General features: G+C 39.9%; 1 long non-coding RNA gene across 1 annotated transcript; it reads right to left on the reverse strand.

The window, feature by feature from the left end:
- Positions 1-2,947: 2,947 nt before the first annotated feature.
- Positions 2,948-7,320, reverse strand: LOC109256899 (uncharacterized). Its single transcript, XR_002075824.2, has 2 exons — positions 7,141-7,320; positions 2,948-6,601 (listed from the first exon to the last, which is right to left on the reverse strand). It is a non-coding gene; the product is annotated as an uncharacterized LOC109256899 (long non-coding RNA).
- Positions 7,321-12,088: the final 4,768 nt, after the last annotated feature.

A 12,088-nucleotide genomic window follows, 5' to 3' on the forward strand; every position in this document is an offset into this window, starting at 1 on the left:
GCTCCTCTTCAAACACAGACTGAAAGCCCAACCTAATAAAAGAGGTAAAACTGTTTCTGGGCTGAAGTCCTTATTGTATTTGCACAGGTCAGAGCTATAGTGTTCACTCTGATCTCAGTTTAAATAAATGGCAAAGAATTTGAGTGCTGCAGTCTCATTCTTGAGATTCCCGTGAAATGGGGACGTTATTCTGTACCCACTGCAACTGCACTGTAGGGACCGGAAGGCTGCCTGTTCTTCAAGGAGTGCAGGTCGGGATGCTCAGAGGCCCTGGTCCTAACAGCAGGGGAACGTGTAGGGGGGGCGCGGAAGCCAGAAATCAGAAAAAGGAAGTGCTTCCTGCTTTGTTGCTGAAACTTGCCCTAGGGGGTTAACAAACAGGGATGGTGGTGGACAGCAGAGAAAAGGAATCTTCCCATAGGTTGCTCTCCACGAAGACGCTAACTACTGTTTTTTCATGTTGAATTATAACTGGAAGAGCTGTTCATATCTCACCTAATTCAATCCTCTAATTTTACCAACAGGAAATTCTAGACCCAGAGATTTCAAGCTGTTTGCCTTAGGTAGGTAGGCAGGTAGGTAGGTAAGTAGGTAGGAGGTAGGTAGGAGTTAACTAGGTGGGAGGTAGTTGGGTAGGAAGTAGATAGGTAGGTAAGTAGAAAGGTAAGTAGAAGGTAGGTAGGTAGGTACAAAGTAGGTAGGTGGGTGCCAGGAGTAAGGAAGATCTCCTCGTCTGGCTGCAGCAAGACTTCTTTATAAGCACAAGAAGTGATTAATAAAGGACTTAGTTCTTGTATGGAAGCTCCTCGATTCATTCTTGAAATAGCAATGTGGCTATCTGAAGTGATTGGCTAAGCTGTGAAAAAAGAATACCAGAGAGACTTTGGACAGAGCCCTAAATAAGTGTCTTGCCAACAACTCTTGTAATATCTTCTTCCGTTTTTCTCAATGTCCTTAAAGTTTTACATTTACAAAAAGCCAAAGAAAAGGGATTTGATGACTTTTTCCAATACTTTATATAAGTCTTCTCAGGTTCTCAGCTGTTTCATCCTATACTCTGTTTATATTAGCAACACCTTTTGCCCATGATACAGCATAAAGTGAATCTGGACATAACAAGTCACTAACGCTGGTGAAAAAGAAACACAACTCAGTAGATTACTGAATTAATGAAAAGAAAAAAAACAAGCTGGGATATTGCCCTGAAGGAAAAAACATCCCCTGATGTCTTGTCTTGTGGCAGCAGTAGACACAGATGGCCTGTTAGAGACAAAAACTTCTATGGAGTAGGAAGAGTCTCCTTCAGAAACACAGCTTCCATTGTTTCGGGAGGGCATTTAAGGACACCAGTTCTTGGCTTCTGGACCCTGTGGGGCAGAATTAGCCCGTTTGTCTGGCGCGTTCTCCACTAGAGGGAGTGAGGGTCCTTCTGTGGATATATCTATGGGGAAGAACTTGCAAAAACCCACAGCCATCTGCTGTGGCCCAACGGAAACCTGGAGAAGAGAAGATGGCACCTCTACCTCAGGACACATGTCTCGTCGGCTTTCGATTTCTCCAACGAACAAACACTGAGAGACCATACAGTGTATGTCTGAAGTAGACCCTGGGCACAACACACAAAGAAGCGTCAGCTTTACTTCCATTTCGGAATGATGTATAAAAAGGAGAAGCGTGGAAGCCTATGCTCTCGATTTACTAGTTAAAAATTGGTCAACTTTCACCTCACCTTCATCCATTACCTAAATGATAATCCAAGCACATGGAATGAGTCAATGGCCTTTGCTTCATCTGCCTCTGACTTTGGCCACACTCGGAGGTAGTTGACGTTTTTAGGAAGCAAATAAAGTAAGAATTCCTTTTCTTTTTTTTTTTTTTAACGTTTTATTTATTTTTGAGACAGAGAGAGACAGAGCATGAACGGGGGAGGGGCAGAGAGAGAGGGAGACACAGAATCGGAAGCAGGCTCCAGGCTCTGAGCAGTCAGCACAGAGCCCGACGCGGGGCTCGAACTCACGGATCGCGAGATCATGACCTGAGCTGAAGTCGGCCGCTCAACCGACTGAGCCACCCAGGCGCCCCTCCTTTTCTTTTCAAAATGATAACTCCATCCTGCAACCAATTACTGAGTTTGGTGTTAAAGAGTATCTAAAACACTGTAGATATGTGAGGGGCAGTTGTTCCATTATTTACCATAGCAGTCACAAAGAGACTAGATGCTCATGGTGCAAGAATAGTAGAATAAATTATGAAGAAGCCATAGGATGTATATGATAAATCCTTCAAAATCACACTTTAATAATAATTTTAATGACATTAGAAACGATTACAAAATAGTGTTAAGTAAAAAAAATAGCATATCAGAGAACCGATACATAAAATGCTCTCAACGATTTTATTAAAAAAAACAACAACAAAGACACCAAAATGCCAATATCTCTGAAAGGTAGAGTTACAAATGGGTTTATATTTTCTATCTTGTTTTTTGTTTTGTATTTTCAAAAGAAACCACCCTGTTAAAATGAAGCTATTAATTTTATAATCAGAAAGAATGTAGTTCTTATATCATTACTACTGACAGCTTACTTTTTGTCATTGTCAAAAAAGGAGACGTAAACCACCGGGCAAGAGCAAGAGCTGGTTCTTGGGAGACTGCGGAGTGGAGAGTGATGGGGAAATGGATGGAAAGCAGGAAAGGGAAGACCAAGGAAGCGATAGCAGTAGGATACTAAGAGTTCATTTCACCTTCCTCCATGGTCAGAGGACGGCACTGCATCCAGCCAATCACTGTTTTCCACGAGCAAAATCGGAAAAAAAAAGAGTGACAGCATCATTGAAGACATTGCCTAATGAAAACGAACTCTTTCAGTCAGAGACAAATTAAATGTATGGACTTTGAGATCTTCTGTTTGATGGCTTCGCAAGGCAGAGAAAACAGAACAATTAGTTACCATTAAAAGTTTTATTTTTCCTCTGCTCAGCTTAATTGACACTGATTATGAATAGGTCGAATACCATTTAATACATTTCAAATTCTTTTCTACTTCATAGAATCCATTTGGTCATTTACAGGTGTCTATGAATGGGTGTGTTTTATCTACTGAAGGACATTTGCATCGTACATTGTGAGTATATTTGGCATGGAGGAAAAGGAACATTACTTGGCAAAGTGATGTTAGCAGAAAATTACTACCTGGATAAAGGGACATTTCATGCATACATTTTGGAAGAAAGCTTAGAGATAATCTTTTCCAGGTGCCAGAAGTCTTTCTATGAACTAATTTTTGCCTCAGACCTTTGCTGAGCCACGCAGAAAGGCAGTGTCTAGAAGGAGAATGGTCTGGGAAGAAAGAACAAGAAAACTGGGATGGCTGACTTACAATATTTGGAAACACACGGATGAGTTCCTAGGATTATGCTCTTGAATAATGGGAGTCTAAACAACAATTATGCCACCTACTTCAACAGCTGCTTTGTATCTCACCTGGAGGAATGGTCTATGGAACAAGGAAAGGTCTGAAATGCGGTGAACAGGGAAAGAAGATTATGAAAATTGGGGGAATAATAAATACAGGATTTTTAAACTAAAGAGATTAAGTAATCAGAGATTATAAGTAAGTAAAACCCCAAGGAGAAATTTGTAGAAGTAAGACAAAGCTCTATCAAAAGCACCAGAAAGCCTGGCAGCTTAGTAAGAACTGAGTGCCATCCAAGGGGAGTCCTGAAATCATTCTGTGGTCCTCACCTTGCCTTCAAGCCTCATCTCTCACTGTGGGGCAATGGAAACCTTGAAATTGATCACATTGGCTACATAGGCTAATCTCTAGACTTTGAACTTGTAAACGTTCCTATGATGCTCTCCAGCTTTCTTATCTCTTTGTGGTGGAACGTGTTTATCTGCCTAGACTTAAAATTGTTAATGATTAACTGGGAGAAACTAAAGGTCTAATTCTTTTGGCAGTTTCCCCAAAACAGATACTTTCCCTCCGTAACCAATATTGCGCTGATTTTCAGAAACTTCTCTTTCAAATTGTAAGATCAGTCCCTTTGGAAAGTGCTTTTTTATTTCTTTAGCTCAAAGAAGTGCTGTGTTGTTGCTTCAGGGTAACACATTAACAGCCTAGTCATAGTGCCTCAGTGCAATTATCATCACAGTCTCCTCTGGAGCCCAACTGAGGAACCAGCAGGCCACCACTGGCAAAGAGAAAGCCATGAGAGGGTGTTTTCCCTGGGGGAAGAAAAAAGATGACATTTGAAGCACTGTGAGAGGGAAAAAGACAATTATCCTTCATACCCGGCAACCCCAGGTAATTAGTTTTAGTGATTACAGTACACCAAATAGGTACCGTATGATACGTTCGTTCTCTGAGGTCTCAACATTTTTGTAAATGTATGACAAGAATTAGGAACCAAATAGATGGCATTAAGCCATTTTCTGTGTCAGTAATTAGTCAATAGTAGTTGGGAACAACCTCTTACCAGACTCTTAGATTACAAGTAATGATGACACCACACCTGCTCTCCAAAATGATCCAATCCCCCTGCCCCCAAGAAAAGGAAGAAACCAGGATTAGTTCCAAACAAACATAAATAGCTGAAGGAGAAGATGTATTTAAATGAAGGCTTCAAAGGCATGGAATTCTTTGAATAAGAGGAAAGTAAGTACTGTAGTAGAGAAAAACAATAATTCCCAACTGTCCTTGCTAAGGTTTCTTTTTTTTTTTTTAATGTTTACTTATTTTTGACAGACAGAGAGAGAGAGAGCGCATGCATGCATGGGTCAGAGAGAGGGGGAAGGGTCAGAGAGAGGGGAACAGAGGATCCAAAGTGGGCTCTGTATTGACAGCAATGAGCAAGATGTGGGACTCGAACCCATGAACCACAAGATCATGACCCGAACCAAAGTTGGATGCTCAACCAACTGAGCCACCCAGGTGCCCCAAGCTCAGGTTTCTTAAAAGCAGGGTCTAAAATGGGGATCCTTCTTCCAGTGGTTTCTTGGTTTGTGCTCTCAGGGAAGGGGGTAAAGGAAAAGAATAGATCTAGGAGGGAAAAAGCTAAGCAAGAATCCAATCTTAGCTGGAGACTGATTTAGTGTGGCTCCCACTGGGACAGACACCCTGCAGCACAAATTGCACCTGAGTTAGGTCCCACCTTGAGGTGAAGGGGCTGGCCTATGCCGGTCTGTCATCTGCCATGGTCTGTTAGGGTGAGTAGGTAGGCTACACAGAGATCCCAGGTTGTCTGGGGCAGGGTGAGTGGGCGATTCTCCAGAATGGGGGCAGCTGTGAGTTGTTGGCAGCTACAGGATGGGTGTGCCGGCTGGTAAAGAGGGTCTAGGTAGGGCACCAATGGCATCAACTATACCAAACATGTCTTAGATGAATAGTATCAGGCCACCACTTGGTACTCAGAGCAAGAAGTTGGCTGCACAGAGCAGTGGCTGAACGTGATAGGAAGCCACCGTAGACATTCACTGAAACCCATTCCCATCTCATTAGAACTAAAATCCTTCCTGTCTGGAAACACAGAAGATAAAGTTAAAGTAATAGTAGGATTCTCAGGTAATTAATTAGATGAATGTGGGCCAGATGCTTACCAGCTCTTCCAAGCTTTATAACATGGAGCAAGTTACTCACTTTCCCTAAACCTCAGTTTTCTCATTTACAAATTAATAAATATAAATAGGGGCACCTGGCTGGCTCAGTCAGTAGAATGTGCAACTTTTGATCTTGGGGTTATGAGTTCGAGCCCCATGTTGGGTATGGAGATTACTTAAAAATAAAATCTTTAAATAATAATAATAATAAGTATAAATATAAATAAACTTATCATAGGAGATAATAATACTACCTTGGTTATGGGGTGAGTATTAAATGAGATCTTATATTTTCATGAGCTTAGCCCACTACCTGGCATATACTAAAGGCTCCATAACTGAGGGTTAATAATTATTAATTTGGAAGGCAATTTTCCAAGTTGATCAGAATTGTAAAGTGATGCCACATCAATGGGAAATCCAATAATTATACCAACACCTAACCTAGCACGTCTATGGTACTTTGTAGGTTATCAAGTGTTTTCATATGTATAGTGTCATGGTCCCCGTTTTATGGGGGAAGAAACAAAAACTTGACTCAGAGAGCCCGTCAGGTAAAGCCCCGGAACTACTACCACAAGCTGGAGATCTCTTGTAGATCTGGCTTTCTGGGTTCTCACAAAGTTCCCCAAGCTCCCGGGGGAGCAGATTTGTCAGCTTATCCAAAGGATTGGATGACCCCCAAATTTCATGTCAGGAAGTGGTACTTAGTATTTTATCCATCCTGGAATGAAGGAACCATTTTAATCAACAAGGGAGCATCACATATTTAATGGCTTTCCAAAGGTTTAAATGTTGATTTATCTGTGTTGCTGTCAGAGCCAGGCTCATTGCTAATCCTTACTCACATAAGCTTAGCACATGGACTGGAGAGAACTGTACTTTTTAGTCTGAGAAGCAGGATCCTTAAGCCAAAAGCAGGAAGGGGCAGCAGGAGACTCAACTCAGATGACCTCTGCTTCGTCTTCCAACTCAGAAGTTAGCCAACAGAAGTGAAAAAACCTAAAATTTGAATACACATTGCTTTGCAAAGTGCCATTGATGTCACCACACAGACATTTGGAAAAAGTGAGGTAGATCCTAATTTTCTCTTCGAATAGTTCAAAAGCAAAAAAAAAAAAAATTCTTTTCCATTTTAAAACTACATGCTAGTAAACAATTTAACTAACTTTTTTTCCCTACTGAATGTTTTTGAGTATCATAGAGTCATGCCTGTAGTAAAAATACAACTTAATCCACAGAGGTGAGTAATTTTTTTTTTAAGTCATAACTTTACTTGGTAATCTGTTCGTAAGCTTTGTCATTTTCTCTTCCAGGAATTTATTCTTCATATTGAACCTAGACCATTCCTCTCAAAATTGTCTCTTATTTTGTTTCCAGAAAAAATAGAGAACATCGTTAGTACCAAACTCGAATGAAAAGTATACCTTTGTCTATTGTGAAATATTAGTCTACTCCCTCAAATGTCTCTTATGCAATTGAAATAATCACAAATTCCTCACTTCTTCATCCCCTCCTTAGGTATTATTGTTCATACGTACGTGATAGCCACTGCTTCCAAAGTTCTAAATAATTAGGAGTTTGTGTGATCCAGGATGGGGACTGTCTTTTCAAGTTCTTAGTCAAAGATTCTCAGCAGACAGCCTGATTCAGGGCCACCTGGGCAACGGCCATCCAAAATATTTGGAAGGCTCCAGTCTCCTCCGAGCAGAGTGGTTAAGGTTGTGGGAAGAGAAGTAGACAGATCTGGGTTTGCGTTCCAGCTATGCCACTTACTGATTGTTCATACTTGGGTAGTAATTAATACCTCTGTGCTTAAGAAATGAGGCTAATCATGGCACCATTTCATAAAATTCTTATGAAGAAAGAATGAGACAAAATTATGAAATAATAGACACCCCAAGAATATTAGTGATTGTCAGAGTAAAATTCTGTTCTTATCATCTCATGGTCATCTGTCACTTGCCTGAGTTCTACTGGTGAATGAAACAATATAAGACTTGAGTTTACACATACCTCTTTCTCATCGTTAGTTTTCCCTTTTGAATACACATTCAAATGTAATGTTATTGACATTCCCAGACTGAAAATATATTTTGTCTCCCTTGAGTCATTCAGAGAACCTTTTGGCTACATCGCATCCAGTTTGAAGTATACTAGTCATCTGAGTGTACTCAAGGCTTTAGGATATGCAGAAGAAAAACTCAGTCTTCTAGGAAGCCACTTTTGTAGTAGCCATGTAATTGATCTCTGGTCTAGGTTCTGAAACAAATTAGTTCAGAGGGAAATTCAGCAGAGAGCAAATATCATTTAGATTTAGAATAATAGAAACCTCCAACGTCATAGTTGGAAGAAACCTTAGATGTCATCCCCACTTGATGCATAAATTCTCTTCACAGTGTCCTTAAAAAGTAACCATTCAGTTCAATCGACTTCAGTCAGGCAGCTTGACTTGGTAGAAAGTTTTCCCACATTTTGAGCTAAAATATTCTCCATTATGATGATGTCTACTCATTGGTTCTCACTTTTCCCTTCACATCCCTATACCCCCGAGGGAGAGTGTAATACCTCTGCCACTGGACAGATCTTTCCTATTGAAAACATCCATCTGGTCCTTGCTACATGCTCTTTACCATCTTCAGAAATTGACATTTTAAAAAGTAAATATCCCCAATTCTTTCATTAAAATGAAAAAAATTACTTTGCTCTTTTTTTTAATTAAAAAAAAACTTTAACATTTTTCTACTTTTGAGAGAGAGAGAAAGCGCACTAGCAGGAGAGGGGCAGAGAAAAAGGGAGACACAGACTCCGAAGCAGGCTCCAGTCTCTTAGCTGTCAGCACAGAGCCCGATGTGGGGCTCCAACCCATGAACTGTGAGATCATGACCCGAGCCAAAGTTGGAGGCTTAACCGCTGAGCCACCCAGGTGCCCCCAAAATTGCTTTGCTCTTAAAGTAATCACTGTGAATACCACTGTAAGAAAGAGTTACACACACACACACACACACACACACACACACACACACACACTTTTAAACCTCGCCCCAACCACCATTTTGTAGCCTCAAACCTGTAATCATTTTTCTCCGTATTCCTTTTGCTTTTTTACCCAGCAGGACTAAAAGAGAATTTAGATACTTGGGGCTAAAAATATCGTAGCATGCACTGAATATTGCCCTTCTATAGGTAGCTTCAATGTATTGTGTCTTATTTGGAACAGTAGCTTGTTTGGACACACCCAATTACCGGAATCAATGGAGGTCCGCACGCCATTCTCAAAGATTCCCTATTCTAACTTCTTCTTTCCCAACCCTATTTAAAGCATATAACCACACAGGTAACTTTGGAGACCATCATGGTTTTCTCCAATTACAGAGAGACATTTGGACTTATACGTTCCTTAGCTTGACGAGTGTTTCCGGTTTCAGAGGGGAAATTGTTCCACCGAAAGAAATTGCTGAGGTTTCCCTTTATATTTTATGACACTACATCAATATAGATAAACATATTTAAGAAAAAAATTGAAAGTAAAGAGAGTACTACTACTGCCATAGCGGATATTGGTAGTAGAACAGAAAAAGCCACCACAGAGTGAAGTGTTTCTTGACAGGTGGGCGAAGTTCCTTATTTAGTATTCAAGTTAACATACTTTTGAGAAACAGTAAATAAACTGGGAGGACCTCCATGGCATGTATGATCACTATTCTAGTGTCCTGAATGGGAAAAACATTAACTTCATGCCGTATAGAATATGGTGGCCAGCTTTGCGCAGTGGCAGTATGGGAGCCAATGAAGTTTATCAGAGGCGCGATTATTGCGAATAGAGTATGGTGGCCACATGCAGCTGGTTCATTTTGGAGAAGTCTCTGCTTAAAGATACACTGATGTATTGCTGCCAAAATGTTATATTATGTAGAATATCTTCTTAAAGCTCAAGGCTATTTTGATTTCAGCATTTAGGAGAAGTGGTAAGCAATTCAGATACATGACTTTCTCACAAGCTGCGAATATTTTAGACTTCTCAGGGTTGCTTAATCTAAGAAAATTCTAGCTTCTTGAGCATTACCTCCAGGAAAGTTGTTACAAATTCAAAGGCATAGCATTGTTTCTTATACAGAATTATGGGATTTTGAGATAAATTTTCAGCCAGACTTTGACTATTGGGATTCTCTTCCTCCCCCTTCTTTATAAATAAGGAATCTTCTAAATAAGAAATAAAATTCTAAGTCTATCCAATGCCAAACATACAAATACGTATACAAAAATATAAATACAAATACATAAACATACAATACTATTGTGTTGTTTTGTTTTATTTTTTAAGTCCATGCTATTCCCCTGGTTAAAAATATTGTAAGTTTGGGGTGCCTGGGTTGCTCAGTCACTTAAGCATTGGACTTGGGCTCAGGTCATGATGTCTCAGTTTGTGGGTTCGAGTTCCATGTCTGCCTCTGTGCTGACAGCACAGAGCCTGCTTTGGATCCTCTGTTCCCCCTCTCTCTCTGCCCCTCCCTCACTTTCTTTCTCTCAAAAATAAATAAACTTAAAAAAAATATTGTGAGCTTAATATTCTCTTAGCATTCCTTAAAATTATTCCATTAAAAAATCGTAATGACGCATAGGTGTGAGTGAGGCACCCTTATAAGACAAATTGCACCGTCCAGCTGTTGAGATGCTTGATGTCATTTTACCTTATTCCTGACATGTCATACGAGAAAAGAAAAAAAAAAAAAAAAAAACAAGGAATCTCTGTATAATGAGATTGAGAATGTTACCTTATCAACTTTATACAACATGAGATCTTTTAAGAAATTTAGCAGAGAGGCACCTGGGTGGCTCAGTTGGTTAAGCCTCAGACTTGATTTTGGCTCAGGTTATGATCTCACAGTTTGTGAGTTCAAGCTCCAGGCCGGGCTCCATGCTGACAGCACAGAGCCTGCTTGGGATCCTCTCTTTCCCTCTCTCTCTCTCTGCCCCTCCCCCGCTCGTGTACACTCTCTAAATAAATAAATAAACAAACTTAAAAAAAAAAAAAAGAAATTTAGCAGTTCATTGTAGCCTGTCCTAAGGACCATATGGTGCATATTTTCAAATAATGAAATACCTGCAGAAATAGCATAATGGCTTGTTTTGGTTGGTGGCTTTGAGGCTTCTTATCTGTTCACAGGCTTTGCCAGGAATTTTCGTTTTCCTAATGTTATTCACAAGGTGTGACCGCTTGTCCCATTCATCATGAAGAACAATAGCATACTTATATTTTGTTAAAGCCAAGGAAAATTCTTAGAGATGAATGTTAATAAACTCTGTCTACATGGCCACAGGTGGAGTCAAGATGTAACTAATGTTATGTTTATTTGACTAAGAGAGGGAGCCAAACTGGATAATTCCCAAATCTAATCAAACCAATTTTACTGGAAGTATCAGATTTTCGCTGCTTATTTTGGTCTTTATTCTACGTGGTGTTGAAAAGAGACAACTTAGTCTTAAGGCATAGATTTCAACCTATCCTAGCTGCTTACCCAATTGATGCAGAGAAAAATCCAAAAAATAATAAAGAAAAAAAATGCATTTAGGATACAAAGACATGGAGGGATCTGGTTCTTTCCTAAGTTTCCTTCCCGGTCTTTCTGTTTTTCCAAAGAAGCTTCAGAAAAAATTGCTAAATGTTTAATCCAGTGCTAATGACTAATAAGAATGACAAGATCATTCTTGACGAGTGGATTAGATCTATTTTTATTCTACCCAGTCACACAATATCTGCTTAATGGAAAGCCCCCTCCTGTGTTCCTCAGTGATTAAAGAGACTTGCCCCAGAGGTAACATGGGAACTTCCTGGTTACATGAAGTTTGTACACAAGTTCTAACTTGGAAATATTCCTCATCCAATGCTTAATTGTCTGTCACAAATTGGAAAAAGTAGCTGGGGACTTGGATTTATTCTGGGTTTGACTCTTCTCTGGAGGTTTTCAAAATTTTTCAGCATCCACTGACACACTATGAAGTTAGAGGTTTGGGTCAACTCAAGATTTACCTGATTTTTTTATTTTAAAGCCATTGTTGGTTTAAAATCATTCTGGTTTGGGGGCACCTGGGTGGCTCAGTTGTTTGAGCATCTGGCTCTTGGTCGCAGAGGGGGTCATAGTCTCTCAGTTCATGGGATCAGGCCCACGTCGGCCTCCATGCTGAAAGGACAGAGCCTGCTTGGGATTCTTTCTCTCCACCACTCATGCTTTCCCTCTTTTCCTCCCTCAAATTAAAGAACTAAAACATTAAAAAAAATTTTAATAAAAATAATAACATAAAATCATTCTGGTTTTAAAGTCAAAATGGCCTCCTCAGCCAACCCTGTGCTTTCAGTAAGTGGACCTAAAATTCAACAATTTGATGCAAATAATTTACAGCCCTGCCTCCAACAGCCAAGCAAAAGTCTCACGAAATATATTATCAGTAAAGCTATCTTTGATATTAGCTACATATAGGATAGGTGTA

Source organism: Panthera pardus, unplaced genomic scaffold (genome assembly GCF_024362965.1).
Source record: "Panthera pardus isolate Hobbes unplaced genomic scaffold, ASM2436296v1 HiC_scaffold_6, whole genome shotgun sequence".
In the NCBI taxonomy this organism is placed as follows: domain Eukaryota; kingdom Metazoa; phylum Chordata; class Mammalia; order Carnivora; family Felidae; genus Panthera; species Panthera pardus.